Raw genomic sequence first — 15,563 nt, forward strand, 5'->3', positions numbered from 1 at the left:
CACAAGCAAGAGTGCTACCTATTGTGCTATGGCCATTTCGCGGTGAAAAAAGCAAGTTTTTAGGGAGTGTCTTAAAGGAGGAGCGAGAGGTAGCAAGGCGGAGCTGTTTCGGGAGATACTGTGTCCATTACCCATCCCCCGACCATGCCTTCCCTGTGACCATCAGTGAGCTCTGGAACTTTGCACAAATTTGAAGTTGATGACATCTTGGTCCGAATGAAGCCTCCCTGCCTTGCTGAACCTGACATCACTTGCCCAACTGCAACTGCCGTATTGTCAATCTTTAAAAAGACATCACCCCAGGTGGGGCTCGAACCCACAATCCCTGGCTTAGAAGGCCAGTGCCTTATCCATTAGGCACTGGGGCTGAACACATGAAGTGACCCACCTGAGGGCAATTGGCCAGTGAAGGAGGTTTCGAGGAAGTATCTTCAAGGAGGAGAGAAAGGTCGCGAGGCGGAGATGTTTATGGAGATACCGTGCCCAGTGCCTATCCCCCGACCCCGATTGATCTTTGTTTTCATGGGTGAGCCCTGGAACTTTGCTCAAATTTGACTTCACCATTCCTGGATTTCTCTGCCATTCATACTATGCTACTCCACTGGACTGCACTGTAAGACTCAGTCAGCTGCTGTGACTCTGATCTTCTATTTAGTTGCTCTTTGAAAGGAATTTGTGTTGTTTACAGTCCATTCCCCATTGCTACTGTTACCTGCTGAGTCTATGACTGTCCTACTGGTTTATTTTGCTGCTGTGTGGGTCCTGGCCAGAAATTCCCTCTCCTGGGCTAAAGTCCATTTCTGATCCTCGGGTGGCCTCCAACTTAACTTTCGGCCACAGAACAATTCTCCACATTTTCACGGAAATACCTTCAGTATGCCTGTCGGTTACTCTGCCCTACCCACGGGCTTATTGTGGATGATTGCATTGACATGTCAGTCTTTGTCTCACAGTCCATCAAGCCAAAATACAGCACCTGCAACAGTCCCTTTGCACTGAAGTATCAATTAGATTTTGTTTAAGTGCCTGTGGTGGGATTTGAACCAAGATCCACCTGACTCACAAGCAAGAGTGCTACCTATTGTGCTATGGCCATTTCGCGGTGAAAAAAGCAAGTTTTTAGGGAGTGTCTTAAAGGAGGAGCGAGAGGTAGCAAGGCGGAGCTGTTTCGGGAGATACTGTGTCCATTACCCATCCCCCGACCATGCCTTCCCTGTGACCATCAGTGAGCACTGGAACTTTGCACAAATTTGAAGTTGATGACATCTTGGTCCGAATGAAGCCTCCCTGCCTTGCTGAACCTGACATCACTTGCCCAACTGCAACTGCCGTATTGTCAATCTTTAAAAAGACATCACCCCAGGTGGGGCTCGAACCCACAATCCCTGGCTTAGAAGGCCAGTGCCTTATCCATTAGGCCACTGGGGCTGAATACATGAAGTGACCCACCTGAGGGCAATTGGCCAGTGAAGTAGGTTTCGAGGAAGTATCTTCAAGGAGGAGAGAAAGGTCGCGAGGCGGAGATGTTTATGGAGATACCGTGCCCAGTGCCTATCCCCCGACCCCGATTGCTCTTTGTTTTCATGGGTGAGCCCTGGAACTTTGCTCAAATTTGACTTCACCATTCCTGGATTTCTCTGCCATTCATACTATGCTACTCCACTGGACTCAGTCAGCTGCTGTGACTCTGATCTTCTATTCAGTTGCTCTTTGAAAGGAATTTGTGTTGTTTACAGTCCATTCCCCATTGCTACTGTTACCTGCTGAGTCTATGACTGTCCTACTGGTTTATTTTGCTGCTGTGTGGGTCCTGGCCAGGAATTCCCTCTCCTGGGTTAAAGTCCATTTCTGGATCTGAGGGTGGCCTCCAACTTAACTTTCGGCCACAGAACAATTCTCCACATTGTTACGGAAATACCTTCAGTATACCTGTCGGTTACTCTGCCCTACCCAATTGTGTCTATCCATGGGCTTATTGTGGATGATTGTATTGTCATTTTGGGATTGCGGGAAACTTGTCTCACAGTCCATGACACTTTCTGCCATGAATTCAAGCCAAAATACAGCAGCTCCAACTGTACTGAAGTATCAACTAGATTTCTATCTGTCATGGGATTTGAACCCACAACCTTCTGACTCACACACAAAATTGTCACGCACTGAGCCATGGCATCAGATTTTATGGAGTGTCTGAAAGGAGGAGCGAGAGGTAGCAAGGCGGAGCTGTTTCAGGAGATACTGTGTGCACGACCCATCCCCCGACCCTGCCCACCCTGTGACCATCAACTGCCGTATTGTCAATCTTTAAAAAGACATCACCCCAGGTGGGACTCGAACCCACAATCCCTGGCTTAGGAGGCCAGTGCCTTATCCATTAGGCCACTGGGGCTGAACTCATGAAGTGACCCACCTGAGGGTAATTGACCACTCTGAAATGTGATATCTGCCTCACATTTTCAGAGTGTGAGAAAGTTGAGCACAGATGGAAGCTATTTTCTCCCATCATATCTGCCACTGCTCGCACCATGGCAGAGCCATCTACAACAACAGCTTGCATTTATATAGCGCCTGTAACATAATAAAACCTTCCATGATGCTTCACAGGATCATTATCAAATAAAATCTTACACCGAGCCACATGAGGTACCAGGACAGGTGTCCTAAACCTTGATCACTGAAGTAGGTTTCGAGGGAGCATCTTCAAGGAGGAGAGAAAGGTAGCGAGGCGGAGATGTTTATGGAGATACCGTGCCCAGTGCCTATCCCCCGACCCCGATTGCTCTTTGGCTTCATGGGTGATCCCTGGAACTTTGCTCAAATTTGACTTCCCTATTCCTGGATTTCTGTGCCATTTATACTATGCTACTCCACTGGACTGCACTGTAAGACTCAGTCAGCTGCTGTGACTCTGATCTTCTATTCAGTTGCTCTTTGAAAGGAATTTGTGTTGTTTACAGTCCATTCCCCATTGCTACTGTTACCTGCTGAGTCTATGACTGTCCTACTGGTTTATTTTGCTGCTGTGTGGGTCCTGGCCAGAAATTCCCTCTCCTGGGCTAAAGTCCATTTCTGATCCTCGGGTGGCCTCCAACTTAACTTTCGGCCACAGAACAATTCTCCACATTTTCACGGAAATACCTTCAGTATGCCTGTCGGTTACTCTGCCCTACCCACTTGTATCTACCCATGGGCTTATTGTGGATGATTGCATTGACATGTCAGTCTTTGTCTCACAGTCCATCAAGCCAAAATACAGCACCTGCAACAGTCCCTTTGCACTGAAGTGTCAATTAGATTTTGTTTAAGTGCCTGTGGTGGGATTTGAACCCAGATCCACCTGACTCACAAGCAAGAGTGCTACCTATTGTGCTATGGCCATTTCGCAGTGAAAAAAGCAAGTTTTTTAGGGAGTGTCTTAAAGGAGGAGCGAGAGGTAGCAAGGCGGAGCTGTTTCGGGAGATACTGTGTCCATTACCCATCCCCCGACCATGCCTTCCCTGTGACCATCAGTGAGCACTGGAACTTTGCACAAGTTTGAAGTTGATGACATCTTGGTCCGAATGAAGCCTCCCTGCCTTGCTGAACCTGACATCACTTGCCCAACTGCAACTGCCGTATTGTCAATCTTTAAAAAGACATCACCCCAGGTGGGGCTCGAACCCACAATCCCTGGCTTAGAAGGCCAGTGCCTTATCCATTAGGCCACTGGGGCTGAATACATGAAGTGACCCACCTGAGGGCATTTGGCCAGTGAAGTAGGTTTCGAGGAAGTATCTTCTAAGGAGGAGAGAAAGGTCGCGAGGCGGAGATGTTTATGGAGATACCGTGCACAGTGCCTATCCCCCGACCCCGATTGCTCTTTGTTTTCATGGGTGAGCCCTGGAACTTTGCTCAAATTTGACTTCACCATTCCTGGATTTCTCTGCCATTCATACTATGCTACTCCACTGGACTGCACTGTAAGACTCAGTCAGCTGCTGTGACTCTGATCTTCTATTCAGTTGTGTAGTTTACAGTCCGTTCTCCATTGCTACTGTTACCTGCTGAGTCTATGACTGTCCTTCTGGTTTATTTTGCTGCTGTGTGGGTCCTGGCTAGAAATTCCCTCTCCTGGGTTAAAGTCCATTTCTGGATCTGAGGGTGGCCTCCAACTTAACTTTCGGCCACAGAACAATTCTCCACATTGTTACGGAAATACCTTCAGCATACCTGTCGGTTACTCTGCCCTACCCAATTGTGTCTATCCATGGGCTTATTGTGGATGATTGTATTGTCATTTTGGGATTGCAGGAAACTTGTCTCACAGTCCATGACACTTTCTGCCATGAATTCAAGCCAAAATACAGCAGCTCCAACTGTACTGAAGTATCAACTAGATTTCTATCTGTCATGGGATTTGAACCCACAACCTTCTGACTCTCACACAAAATTGTCACGCACTGAGCCATGGCATCAGATTTTATGGAGTGTCTGAAAGGAGGAGCGAGAGGTAGCAAGGCGGAGCTGTTTCAGGAGATACTGTGTGCACGACCCATCCCCCGACCCTGCCCACCCTGTGACCATCAACTGCCGTATTGTCAATCTTTAAAAAGACATCACCCCAGGTGGGACTCGAACCCACAATCCCTGGCTTAGGAGGCCAGTGCCTTATCCATTAGGCCACTGGGGCTGAACTCATGAAGTGACCCACCTGAGGGTAATTGACCACTCTGAAATGTGATATCTGCCTCACATTTTCAGAGTGTGAGAAAGTTGAGCACAGATGGAAGCTATTTTCTCCCATCATATCTGCCACTGCTCGCACCATGGCAGAGCCATCTACAACAACAGCTTGCATTTATATAGCGCCTGTAACATAATAAAACCTTCCATGATGCTTCACAGGATCATTATCAAATAAAATCTTACACCGAGCCACATGAGGTACCAGGACAGGTGTCCTAAACCTTGATCACTGAAGTAGGTTTCGAGGGAGCATCTTCAAGGAGGAGAGAAAGGTAGCGAGGCGGAGATGTTTATGGAGATACCGTGCCCAGTGCCTATCCCCCGACCCCGATTGCTCTTTGGCTTCATGGGTGATCCCTGGAACTTTGCTCAAATTTGACTTCCCTATTCCTGGATTTCTGTGCCATTTATACTACGCTACTCCACTGGACTGCACTGTAAGACTCAGTCAGCTGCTGTGACTCTGATCTTCTATTCAGTTGCTCTTTGAAAGGAATTTGTGTTGTTTACAGTCCATTCCCCATTGCTACTGTTACCTGCTGAGTCTATGACTGTCCTACTGGTTTATTTTGCTGCTGTGTGGATCCTGGCCAGAAATTCCCTCTCCTGGGCTAAAGTCCATTTCTGATCCTCGGGTGGCCTCCAACTTAACTTTCGGCCACAGAACAATTCTCCACATTTTCACGGAAATACCTTCAGTATGCCTGTCGGTTACTCTGCCCTACCCACTTGTATCTACCCATGGGCTTATTGTGGATGATTGCATTGACATGTCAGTCTTTGTCTCACAGTCCATCAAGCCAAAATACAGCACCTGCAACAGTCCCTTTGCACTGAAGTATCAATTAGATTTTGTTTAAGTGCCTGTGGTGGGATTTGAACCCAGATCCACCTGACTCACAAGCAAGAGTGCTACCTATTGTGCTATGGCCATTTCGCGGTGAAAAAAGCAAGTTTTTAGGGAGTGTCTTAAAGGAGGAGCGAGAGGTAGCAAGGCGGAGCTGTTTCGGGAGATACTGTGTCCATTACCCATCCCCCGACCATGCCTTCCCTGTGACCATCAGTGAGCACTGGAACTTTGCACAAATTTGAAGTTGATGACATCTTGGTCCGAATGAAGCCTCCCTGCCTTGCTGAACCTGACATCACTTGCCCAACTGCAACTGCCGTATTGTCAATCTTTAAAAAGACATCACCCCAGGTGGGGCTCGAACCCACAATCCCTGGTTTAGAAGGCCAGTGCCTTATCCATTAGGCCACTGGGGCTGAATACGTGAAGTGACCCACCTGAGGGCAATTGGCCAGTGAAGTAGGTTTCGAGGAAGTATCTTCAAGGAGGAGAGAAAGGTCGCGAGGCGGAGATGTTTATGGAGATACCGTGCCCAGTGCCTATCCCCCGACCCCGATTGCTCTTTGTTTTCATGGGTGAGCCCTGGAACTTTGCTCAAATTTGACTTCACCATTCCTGGATTTCTCTGCCATTCATACTATGCTACTCCACTGGACTCAGTCAGCTGCTGTGACTCTGATCTTCTATTCAGTTGCTCTTTGAAAGGAATTTGTGTTGTTTACAGTCCATTCCCCATTGCTACTGTTACCTGCTGAGTCTATGACTGTCCTACTGGTTTATTTTGCTGCTGTGTGGGTCCTGGCCAGAAATTCCCTCTCCTGGGTTAAAGTCCATTTCTGGATCTGAGGGTGGCCTCCAACTTAACTTTCGGCCACAGAACAATTCTCCACATTGTTACGGAAATACCTTCAGTATACCTGTCGGTTACTCTGCCCTACCCAATTGTGTCTATCCATGGGCTTATTGTGGATGATTGTATTGTCATTTTGGGATTGCAGGAAACTTGTCTCACAGTCCATGACACTTTCTGCCATGAATTCAAGCCAAAATACAGCAGCTCCAACTGTACTGAAGTATCAACTAGATTTCTATCTGTCATGGGATTTGAACCCACAACCTTCTGACTCACACACAAAATTGTCACGCACTGAGCCATGGCATCAGATTTTATGGAGTGTCTGAAAGGAGGAGCGAGAGGTGGCAAGGCGGAGCTGTTTCAGGAGATACTGTGTGCACGACCCATCCCCCGACCCTGCCCACCCTGTGACCATCAACTGCCGTATTGTCAATCTTTAAAAAGACATCACCCCAGGTGGGACTCGAACCCACAATCCCTGGCTTAGGAGGCCAGTGCCTTATCCATTAGGCCACTGGGGCTGAACTCATGAAGTGACCCACCTGAGGGTAATTGACCACTCTGAAATGTGATATCTGCCTCACATTTTCAGAGTGTGAGAAAGTTGAGCACAGATGGAAGCTATTTTCTCCCATCATATCTGCCACTGCTCGCACCATGGCAGAGCCATCTACAACAACAGCTTGCATTTATATAGCGCCTGTAACATAATAAAACCTTCCATGATGCTTCACAGGATCATTATCAAATAAAATCTTACACCGAGCCACATGAGGTACCAGGACAGGTGTCCTAAACCTTGATCACTGAAGTAGGTTTCGAGGGAGCATCTTCAAGGAGGAGAGAAAGGTAGCGAGGCGGAGATGTTTATGGAGATACCGTGCCCAGTGCCTATCCCCCGACCCCGATTGCTCTTTGGCTTCATGGGTGATCCCTGGAACTTTGCTCAAATTTGACTTCCCTATTCCTGGATTTCTGTGCCATTTATACTATGCTACTCCACTGGACTGCACTGTAAGACTCAGTCAGCTGCTGTGACTCTGATCTTCTATTCAGTTGCTCTTTGAAAGGAATTTGTGTTGTTTACAGTCCATTCCCCATTGCTACTGTTACCTGCTGAGTCTATGACTGTCCTACTGGTTTATTTTGCTGCTGTGTGGGTCCTGGCCAGAAATTCCCTCTCCTGGGCTAAAGTCCATTTCTGATCCTCGGGTGGCCTCCAACTTAACTTTCGGCCACAGAACAATTCTCCACATTTTCACGGAAATACCTTCAGTATGCCTGTCGGTTAATCTGCCCTACCCACTTGTATCTACCCATGGGCTTATTGTGGATGATTGCATTGACATGTCAGTCTTTGTCTCACAGTCCATCAAGCCAAAATACAGCACCTGCAACAGTCCCTTTGCACTGAAGTATCAATTAGATTTTGTTTAAGTGCCTGTGGTGGGATTTGAACCAAGATCCACCTGACTCACAAGCAAGAGTGCTACCTATTGTGCTATGGCCATTTCGCGGTGAAAAAAGCAAGTTTTTAGGGAGTGTCTTAAAGGAGGAGCGAGAGGTAGCAAGGCGGAGCTGTTTCGGGAGATACTGTGTCCATTACCCATCCCCCGACCATGCCTTCCCTGTGACCATCAGTGAGCACTGGAACTTTGCACAAGTTTGAAGTTGATGACATCTTGGTCCGAATGAAGCCTCCCTGCCTTGCTGAACCTGACATCACTTGCCCAACTGCAACTGCCGTATTGTCAATCTTTAAAAAGACATCACCCCAGGTGGGGCTCGAACCCACAATCCCTGGCTTAGAAGGCCAGTGCCTTATCCATTAGGCCACTGGGGCTGAATACATGAAGTGACCCACCTGAGGGCAATTGGCCAGTGAAGTAGGTTTCGAGGAAGTATCTTCTAAGGAGGAGAGAAAGGTCGCGAGGCGGAGATGTTTATGGAGATACCGTGCCCAGTGCCTATCCCCCGACCCCGATTGCTCTTTGTTTTCATGGGTGAGCCCTGGAACTTTGCTCAAATTTGACTTCACCATTCCTGGATTTCTCTGCCATTCATACTATGCTACTCCACTGGACTGCACTGTAAGACTCAGTCAGCTGCTGTGACTCTGATCTTCTATTCAGTTGCTCTTTGAAAGGAATTTTGTGTAGTTTACAGTCCGTTCTCCATTGCTACTGTTACCTGCTGAGTCTATGACTGTCCTTCTGGTTTATTTTGCTGCTGTGTGGGTCCTGGCTAGAAATTCCCTCTCCTGGGTTAAAGTCCATTTCTGGATCTGAGGGTGGCCTCCAACTTAACTTTCGGCCACAGAACAATTCTCCACATTGTTACGGAAATACCTTCAGTATACCTGTCGGTTACTCTGCCCTACCCAATTGTGTCTATCCATGGGCTTATTGTGGATGATTGTATTGTCATTTTGGGATTGCAGGAAACTTGTCTCACAGTCCATGACACTTTCTGCCATGAATTCAAGCCAAAATACAGCAGCTCCAACTGTACTGAAGTATCAACTAGATTTCTATCTGTCATGGGATTTGAACCCACAACCTTCTGACTCACACACAAAATTGTCACGCACTGAGCCATGGCATCAGATTTTATGGAGTGTCTGAAAGGAGGAGCGAGAGGTGGCAAGGCGGAGCTGTTTCAGGAGATACTGTGTGCACGACCCATCCCCCGACCCTGCCCACCCTGTGACCATCAACTGCCGTATTGTCAATCTTTAAAAAGACATCACCCCAGGTGGGACTCGAACCCACAATCCCTGGCTTAGGAGGCCAGTGCCTTATCCATTAGGCCACTGGGGCTGAACTCATGAAGTGACCCACCTGAGGGTAATTGACCACTCTGAAATGTGATATCTGCCTCACATTTTCAGAGTGTGAGAAAGTTGAGCACAGATGGAAGCTATTTTCTCCCATCATATCTGCCACTGCTCGCACCATGGCAGAGCCATCTACAACAACAGCTTGCATTTATATAGCGCCTGTAACATAATAAAACCTTCCATGATGCTTCACAGGATCATTATCAAATAAAATCTTACACCGAGCCACATGAGGTACCAGGACAGGTGTCCTAAACCTTGATCACTGAAGTAGGTTTCGAGGGAGCATCTTCAAGGAGGAGAGAAAGGTAGCGAGGCGGAGATGTTTATGGAGATACCGTGCCCAGTGCCTATCCCCCGACCCCGATTGCTCTTTGGCTTCATGGGTGATCCCTGGAACTTTGCTCAAATTTGACTTCCCTATTCCTGGATTTCTGTGCCATTTATACTATCTCCTGAAACAGCTCCGCCTTGCCACCTCTCGCAAGGGAAATCAGGGATAGTATTAAAGCCAAGGAAGTGGCATACAAATTGGCCAGAAATAGCAGCGAACCTGGGGACTGGGAGAAATTTAGAACTCAGCAGAGGAGGACAAAGGGTTTGATTAGGGCAGGGAAAATGGAGTATGAGAAGAAGCTTGCAGGGAACATTAAGACGGATTGCAAAAGTTTCTATAGATATGTAAAGAGAAAAAGGTTAGTAAAGACAAACGTAGGTCCCCTGCAGTCAGAATCAGGGGAAGTCATAACGGGGAACAAAGAAATGGCGGACCAATTGAACAAGTACTTTGGTTCGGTATTCACGAAGGAGGACACGAACAACCTTCCGGTTATAAAAGGGGTCGGGGGGTCTAGTAAGGAGGAGGAACTGAGGGAAATCCTTATTAGCCGGGAAATTGTGTTGGGGAAATTGATGGGATTGAAGGCCGATAAATCCCCAGGGCCTGATGGACTGCATCCCAGAGTACTTAAGGAGGTGGCCTTGGAAATAGTGGATGCGTTGACAGTCATTTTCCAACATTCCATTGACTCTGGATCAGTTCCTATGGAGTGGAGGGTAGCCAATGTAACCCCACTTTTTTAAAAAGGAGGGAGAGAGAAAACAGGGAATTATAGACCGGTCAGCCTGACATCGGTAGTGGGTAAAATGATGGAATCAATTATTAAGGATGTCATAGCAGTGCATTTGGAAAGAGGTGACATGATAGGTCCAAGTCAGCATGGATTTGTGAAAGGGAAATCATGCTTGACAAATCTTCTGGAATTTTTTGAGGATGTTTCCAGTAGAGTGGATAAGGGAGAACCAGTTGATGTGGTATATTTGGACTTTCAGAAGGCGTTCGACAAGGTCCCACACAAGAGATTGATGTGCAAAGTTAGAGCACATGGGATTGGGGGTAGTGTACTGACATGGATTGAGAACTGGTTGTCAGACAGGAAGCAAAGAGTAGGAGTAAATGGGTACTTTTCAGAATGGCAGGCAGTGACTAGTGGGGTACCGCAGGGTTCTGTGCTGGGGCCCCAGCTGTTTACACTGTACATTAATGATTTAGATGAGGGGATTGAGTGTAGTATCTCCAAGTTTGCGGATGACACTAAGTTGGGTGGCAGTGTGAGCTGCGAGGAGGATGCTGTGAGGCTGCAGAGCGACTTGGATAGGTTAGGTGAGTGGGCAAATGCATGGCAGATGAAGTATAATGTGGATAAATGTGAGGTTATCCACTTTGGTGGTAAAAACAGAGAGACAGACTATTATCTGAATGGTGACAGATTAGGAAAAGGGGAGGTGCAAAGAGACCTGGGTGTCATGGTACATCAGTCATTGAAGGTTGGCATGCAGGTGCAGCAGGCGGTTAAGAAAGCAAATGGCATGTTGGCCTTCATAGCAAGGGGATTTGAGTACAGGGGCAGGGAGGTGTTGCTACAGTTGTACAGGGCATTGGTGAGGCCACACCTGGAGTATTGTGTACAGTTTTGGTCTCCTAACCTGAGGAAGGACATTCTTGCTATTGAGGGAGTGCAGCGAAGGTTCACCAGACTGATTCCCGGGATGGCGGGACTGACCTATCAAGAAAGACTGGATCAACTGGGCTTGTATTCACTGGAGTTCAGAAGAATGAGAGGGGACCTCATAGAAACATATAAAATTCTGACGGGGTTAGACAGGTTAGATGCAGGAAGAATGTTCCCAATGTTGGGGAAGTCCAGAACCAGGGGTCACAGTCTAAGGATAAGGGGTAAGCCATTTAGGACCGAGATGCGGAGGAACTTCTTCACCCAGAGAGTGGTGAACCTGTGGAATTCTCTACCACAGAAAGTTGTTGAGGCCAATTCACTAAATATATTCAAAAAGGAGTTAGATGAGGTCCTTACTGCTAGGGGGATCAAGGGGTATGGCGAGAAAGCAGGAATGGGGTACTGAAGTTGAATGTTCAGCCATGAACTCATTGAATGGCGGTGCAGGCTAGAAGGGCCGAATGGCCTACTCCTGCACCTATTTTCTATGTTTCTATGTTTCTACTCCACTGGACTGCACTGTAAGACTCAGTCAGCTGCTGTGACTCTGATCTTCTATTCAGTTGCTCTTTGAAAGGAATTTGTGTTGTTTACAGTCCATTCCCCATTGCTACTGTTACCTGCTGAGTCTATGACTGTGCTACTGGTTTATTTTGCTGCTGTGTGGGTCCTGGCCAGAAATTCCCTCTCCTGGGCTAAAGTCCATTTCTGATCCTCGGGTGGCCTCCAACTTAACTTTCGGCCACAGAACAATTCTCCACATTTTCACGGAAATACCTTCAGTATGCCTGTCGGTTACTCTGCCCTACCCACTTGTATCTACCCATGGGCTTATTGTGGATGATTGCATTGACATGTCAGTCTTTGTCTCACAGTCCATCAAGCCAAAATACAGCACCTGCAACAGTCCCTTTGCACTGAAGTATCAATTAGATTTTGTTTAAGTGCCTGTGGTGGGATTTGAACCAAGATCCACCTGACTCACAAGCAAGAGTGCTACCTATTGTGCTATGGCCATTTCGCGGTGAAAAAAGCAAGTTTTTAGGGAGTGTCTTAAAGGAGGAGCGAGAGGTAGCAAGGCGGAGCTGTTTCGGGAGATACTGTGTCCATTACCCATCCCCCGACCATGCCTTCCCTGTGACCATCAGTGAGCACTGGAACTTTGCACAAATTTGAAGTTGATGACATCTTGGTCCGAATGAAGCCTCCCTGCCTTGCTGAACCTGACATCACTTGCCCAACTGCAACTGCCGTATTGTCAATCTTTAAAAAGACATCACCCCAGGTGGGGCTCGAACCCACAATCCCTGGCTTAGAAGGCCAGTGCCTTATCCATTAGGCCACTGGGGCTGAATACATGAAGTGACCCACCTGAGGGCAATTGGCCAGTGAAGTAGGTTTCAAGGAAGTATCTTCAAGGAGGAGAGAAAGGTCGCGAGGCGGAGATGTTTATGGAGATACCGTGCCCAGTGCCTATCCCCCGACCCCGATTGATCTTTGTTTTCATGGGTGAGCCCTGGAACTTTGCTCAAATTTGACTTCACCATTCCTGGATTTCTCTGCCATTCATACTATGCTACTCCACTGGACTGCACTGTAAGACTCAGTCAGCTGCTGTGACTCTGATCTTCTATTCAGTTGCTCTTTGAAAGGAATTTTGTGTAGTTTACAGTCCGTTCTCCATTGCTACTGTTACCTGCTGAGTCTATGACTGTCCTTCTGGTTTATTTTGCTGCTGTGTGGGTCCTGGCTAGAAATTCCCTCTCCTGGGTTAAAGTCCATTTCTGGATCTGAGGGTGGCCTCCAACTTAACTTTCGGCCACAGAACAATTCTCCACATTGTTACGGAAATACCTTCAGTATACCTGTCGGTTACTCTGCCCTACCCAATTGTGTCTATCCATGGGCTTATTGTGGATGATTGTATTGTCATTTTGGGATTGCAGGAAACTTGTCTCACAGTCCATGACACTTTCTGCCATGAATTCAAGCCAAAATACAGCAGCTCCACCTGTACTGAAGTATCAACTAGATTTCTATCTGTCATGGGATTTGAACCCACAACCTTCTGACTCACACACAAAATTGTCACGCACTGAGCCATGGCATCAGATTTTATGGAGTGTCTGAAAGGAGGAGCGAGAGGTAGCAAGGCGGAGCTGTTTCAGGAGATACTGTGTGCACGACCCATCCCCCGACCCTGCCCACCCTGTGACCATCAACTGCCGTATTGTCAATCTTTAAAAAGACATCACCCCAGGTGGGACTCGAACCCACAATCCCTGGCTTAGGAGGCCAGTGCCTTATCCATTAGGCCACTGGGGCTGAACTCAGGAAGTGACCCACCTGAGGGTAATTGACCACTCTGAAATGTGATATCTGCCTCACATTTTCAGAGTGTGAGAAAGTTGAGCACAGATGGAAGCTATTTTCTCCCATCATATCTGCCACAGAACGCACCATGGCAGAGCCATCTACAACAACAGCTTGCATTTATATAGCGCCTGTAACATAATAAAACCTTCCATGATGCTTCACAGGATCATTATCAAATAAAATCTTACACCGAGCCACATGAGGTACCAGGACAGGTGTCCTAAACCTTGATCACTGAAGTAGGTTTCGAGGGAGCATCTTCAAGGAGGAGAGAAAGGTAGCGAGGCGGAGATGTTTATGGAGATACCGTGCCCAGTGCCTATCCCCCGACCCCGATTGCTCTTTGGCTTCATGGGTGATCCCTGGAACTTTGCTCAAATTTGACTTCCCTATTCCTGGATTTCTGTGCCATTTATACTATGCTACTCCACTGGACTGCACTGTAAGACTCACTCAGTCAGCTGCTGTGACTCTGATCTTCTATTCAGTTGCTCTTTGAAAGGAATTTGTGTTGTTTACAGTCCATTCCCCATTGCTACTGTTACCTGCTGAGTCTATGACTGTCCTACTGGTTTATTTTGCTGCTGTGTGGGTCCTGGCCAGAAATTCCCTCTCCTGGGCTAAAGTCCATTTCTGATCCTCGGGTGGCCTCCAACTTAACTTTCGGCCACAGAACAATTCTCCACATTTTCACGGAAATACCTTCAGTATGCCTGTCGGTTACTCTGCCCTACCCACTTGTATCTACCCATGGGCTTATTGTGGATGATTGCATTGACATGTCAGTCTTTGTCTCACAGTCCATCAAGCCAAAATACAGCACCTGCAACAGTCCCTTTGCACTGAAGTATCAATTAGATTTTGTTTAAGTGCCTGTGGTGGGATTTGAACCAAGATCCACCTGACTCACAAGCAAGAGTGCTACCTATTGTGCTATGGCCATTTCGCGGTGAAAAAAGCAAGTTTTTAGGGAGTGTCTTAAAGGAGGAGCGAGAGGTAGCAAGGCGGAGCTGTTTCGGGAGATACTGTGTCCATTACCCATCCCCCGACCATGCCTTCCCTGTGACCATCAGTGAGCACTGGAACTTTGCACAAATTTGAAGTTGATGACATCTTGGTCCGAATGAAGCCTCCCTGCCTTGCTGAACCTGACATCACTTGCCCAACTGCAACTGCCGTATTGTCAATCTTTAAAAAGACATCACCCCAGGTGGGGCTCGAACCCACAATCCCTGGCTTAGAAGGCCAGTGCCTTATCCATTAGGCCACTGGGGCTGAATACATGAAGTGACCCACCTGAGGGCAATTGGCCAGTGAAGTAGGTTTCAAGGAAGTATCTTCAAGGAGGAGAGAAAGGTCGCGAGGCGGAGATGTTTATGGAGATACCGTGCCCAGTGCCTATCCCCCGACCCCGATTGATCTTTGTTTTCATGGGTGAGCCCTGGAACTTTGCTCAAATTTGACTTCACCATTCCTGGATTTCTCTGCCATTCATACTATGCTACTCCACTGGACTGCACTGTAAGACTCAGTCAGCTGCTGTGACTCTGATCTTCTATTCAGTTGCTCTTTGAAAGGAATTTTGTGTAGTTTACAGTCCGTTCTCCATTGCTACTGTTACCTGCTGAGTCTATGACTGTCCTTCTGGTTTATTTTGCTGCTGTGTGGGTCCTGGCTAGAAATTCCCTCTCCTGGGTTAAAGTCCATTTCTGGATCTGAGGGTGGCCTCCAACTTAACTTTCGGCCACAGAACAATTCTCCACATTGTTACGGAAATACCTTCAGTATACCTGTCGGTTACTCTGCCCTACCCAATTGTGTCTATCCATGGGCTTATTGTGGATGATTGTATTGTCATTTTGGGATTGCAGGAAACTTGTCTCACAGTCCATGACACTTTCT

General features: G+C 47.4%; 12 non-coding genes across 12 annotated transcripts; all 12 read right to left on the reverse strand.

The window, feature by feature from the left end:
- Window positions 1–295: 295 nt before the first annotated feature.
- trnar-ucu (transfer RNA arginine (anticodon UCU)) lies at window positions 296–367 on the reverse strand. The gene has a single exon. It is a non-coding gene; the product is annotated as a tRNA-Arg (tRNA).
- Window positions 368–1,355: 988 nt separating this feature from the next.
- On the reverse strand, window positions 1,356–1,428 carry trnar-ucu (transfer RNA arginine (anticodon UCU)). Its single transcript has one exon. It is a non-coding gene; the product is annotated as a tRNA-Arg (tRNA).
- Window positions 1,429–2,316: 888 nt separating this feature from the next.
- On the reverse strand, window positions 2,317–2,389 carry trnar-ccu (transfer RNA arginine (anticodon CCU)). Its single transcript has one exon. It is a non-coding gene; the product is annotated as a tRNA-Arg (tRNA).
- A 1,250-nt stretch (window positions 2,390–3,639) lies between these two features.
- On the reverse strand, window positions 3,640–3,712 carry trnar-ucu (transfer RNA arginine (anticodon UCU)). Its single transcript has one exon. It is a non-coding gene; the product is annotated as a tRNA-Arg (tRNA).
- Window positions 3,713–4,596: 884 nt separating this feature from the next.
- Window positions 4,597–4,669, reverse strand: trnar-ccu (transfer RNA arginine (anticodon CCU)). The gene has a single exon. It is a non-coding gene; the product is annotated as a tRNA-Arg (tRNA).
- Window positions 4,670–5,918: 1,249 nt separating this feature from the next.
- On the reverse strand, window positions 5,919–5,991 carry trnar-ucu (transfer RNA arginine (anticodon UCU)). Its single transcript has one exon. It is a non-coding gene; the product is annotated as a tRNA-Arg (tRNA).
- Window positions 5,992–6,879: 888 nt separating this feature from the next.
- Window positions 6,880–6,952, reverse strand: trnar-ccu (transfer RNA arginine (anticodon CCU)). Its single transcript has one exon. It is a non-coding gene; the product is annotated as a tRNA-Arg (tRNA).
- Window positions 6,953–8,201: 1,249 nt separating this feature from the next.
- trnar-ucu (transfer RNA arginine (anticodon UCU)) lies at window positions 8,202–8,274 on the reverse strand. Its single transcript has one exon. It is a non-coding gene; the product is annotated as a tRNA-Arg (tRNA).
- Window positions 8,275–9,177: 903 nt separating this feature from the next.
- Window positions 9,178–9,250, reverse strand: trnar-ccu (transfer RNA arginine (anticodon CCU)). Its single transcript has one exon. It is a non-coding gene; the product is annotated as a tRNA-Arg (tRNA).
- Window positions 9,251–12,562: 3,312 nt separating this feature from the next.
- trnar-ucu (transfer RNA arginine (anticodon UCU)) lies at window positions 12,563–12,635 on the reverse strand. Its single transcript has one exon. It is a non-coding gene; the product is annotated as a tRNA-Arg (tRNA).
- Window positions 12,636–13,537: 902 nt separating this feature from the next.
- Window positions 13,538–13,610, reverse strand: trnar-ccu (transfer RNA arginine (anticodon CCU)). The gene has a single exon. It is a non-coding gene; the product is annotated as a tRNA-Arg (tRNA).
- A 1,253-nt stretch (window positions 13,611–14,863) lies between these two features.
- trnar-ucu (transfer RNA arginine (anticodon UCU)) lies at window positions 14,864–14,936 on the reverse strand. The gene has a single exon. It is a non-coding gene; the product is annotated as a tRNA-Arg (tRNA).
- Window positions 14,937–15,563: the final 627 nt, after the last annotated feature.

The sequence above is a fragment of the Pristiophorus japonicus genome, chromosome 19, assembly GCF_044704955.1.
Source record: "Pristiophorus japonicus isolate sPriJap1 chromosome 19, sPriJap1.hap1, whole genome shotgun sequence".
NCBI lineage: Eukaryota > Metazoa > Chordata > Chondrichthyes > Pristiophoridae > Pristiophorus > Pristiophorus japonicus.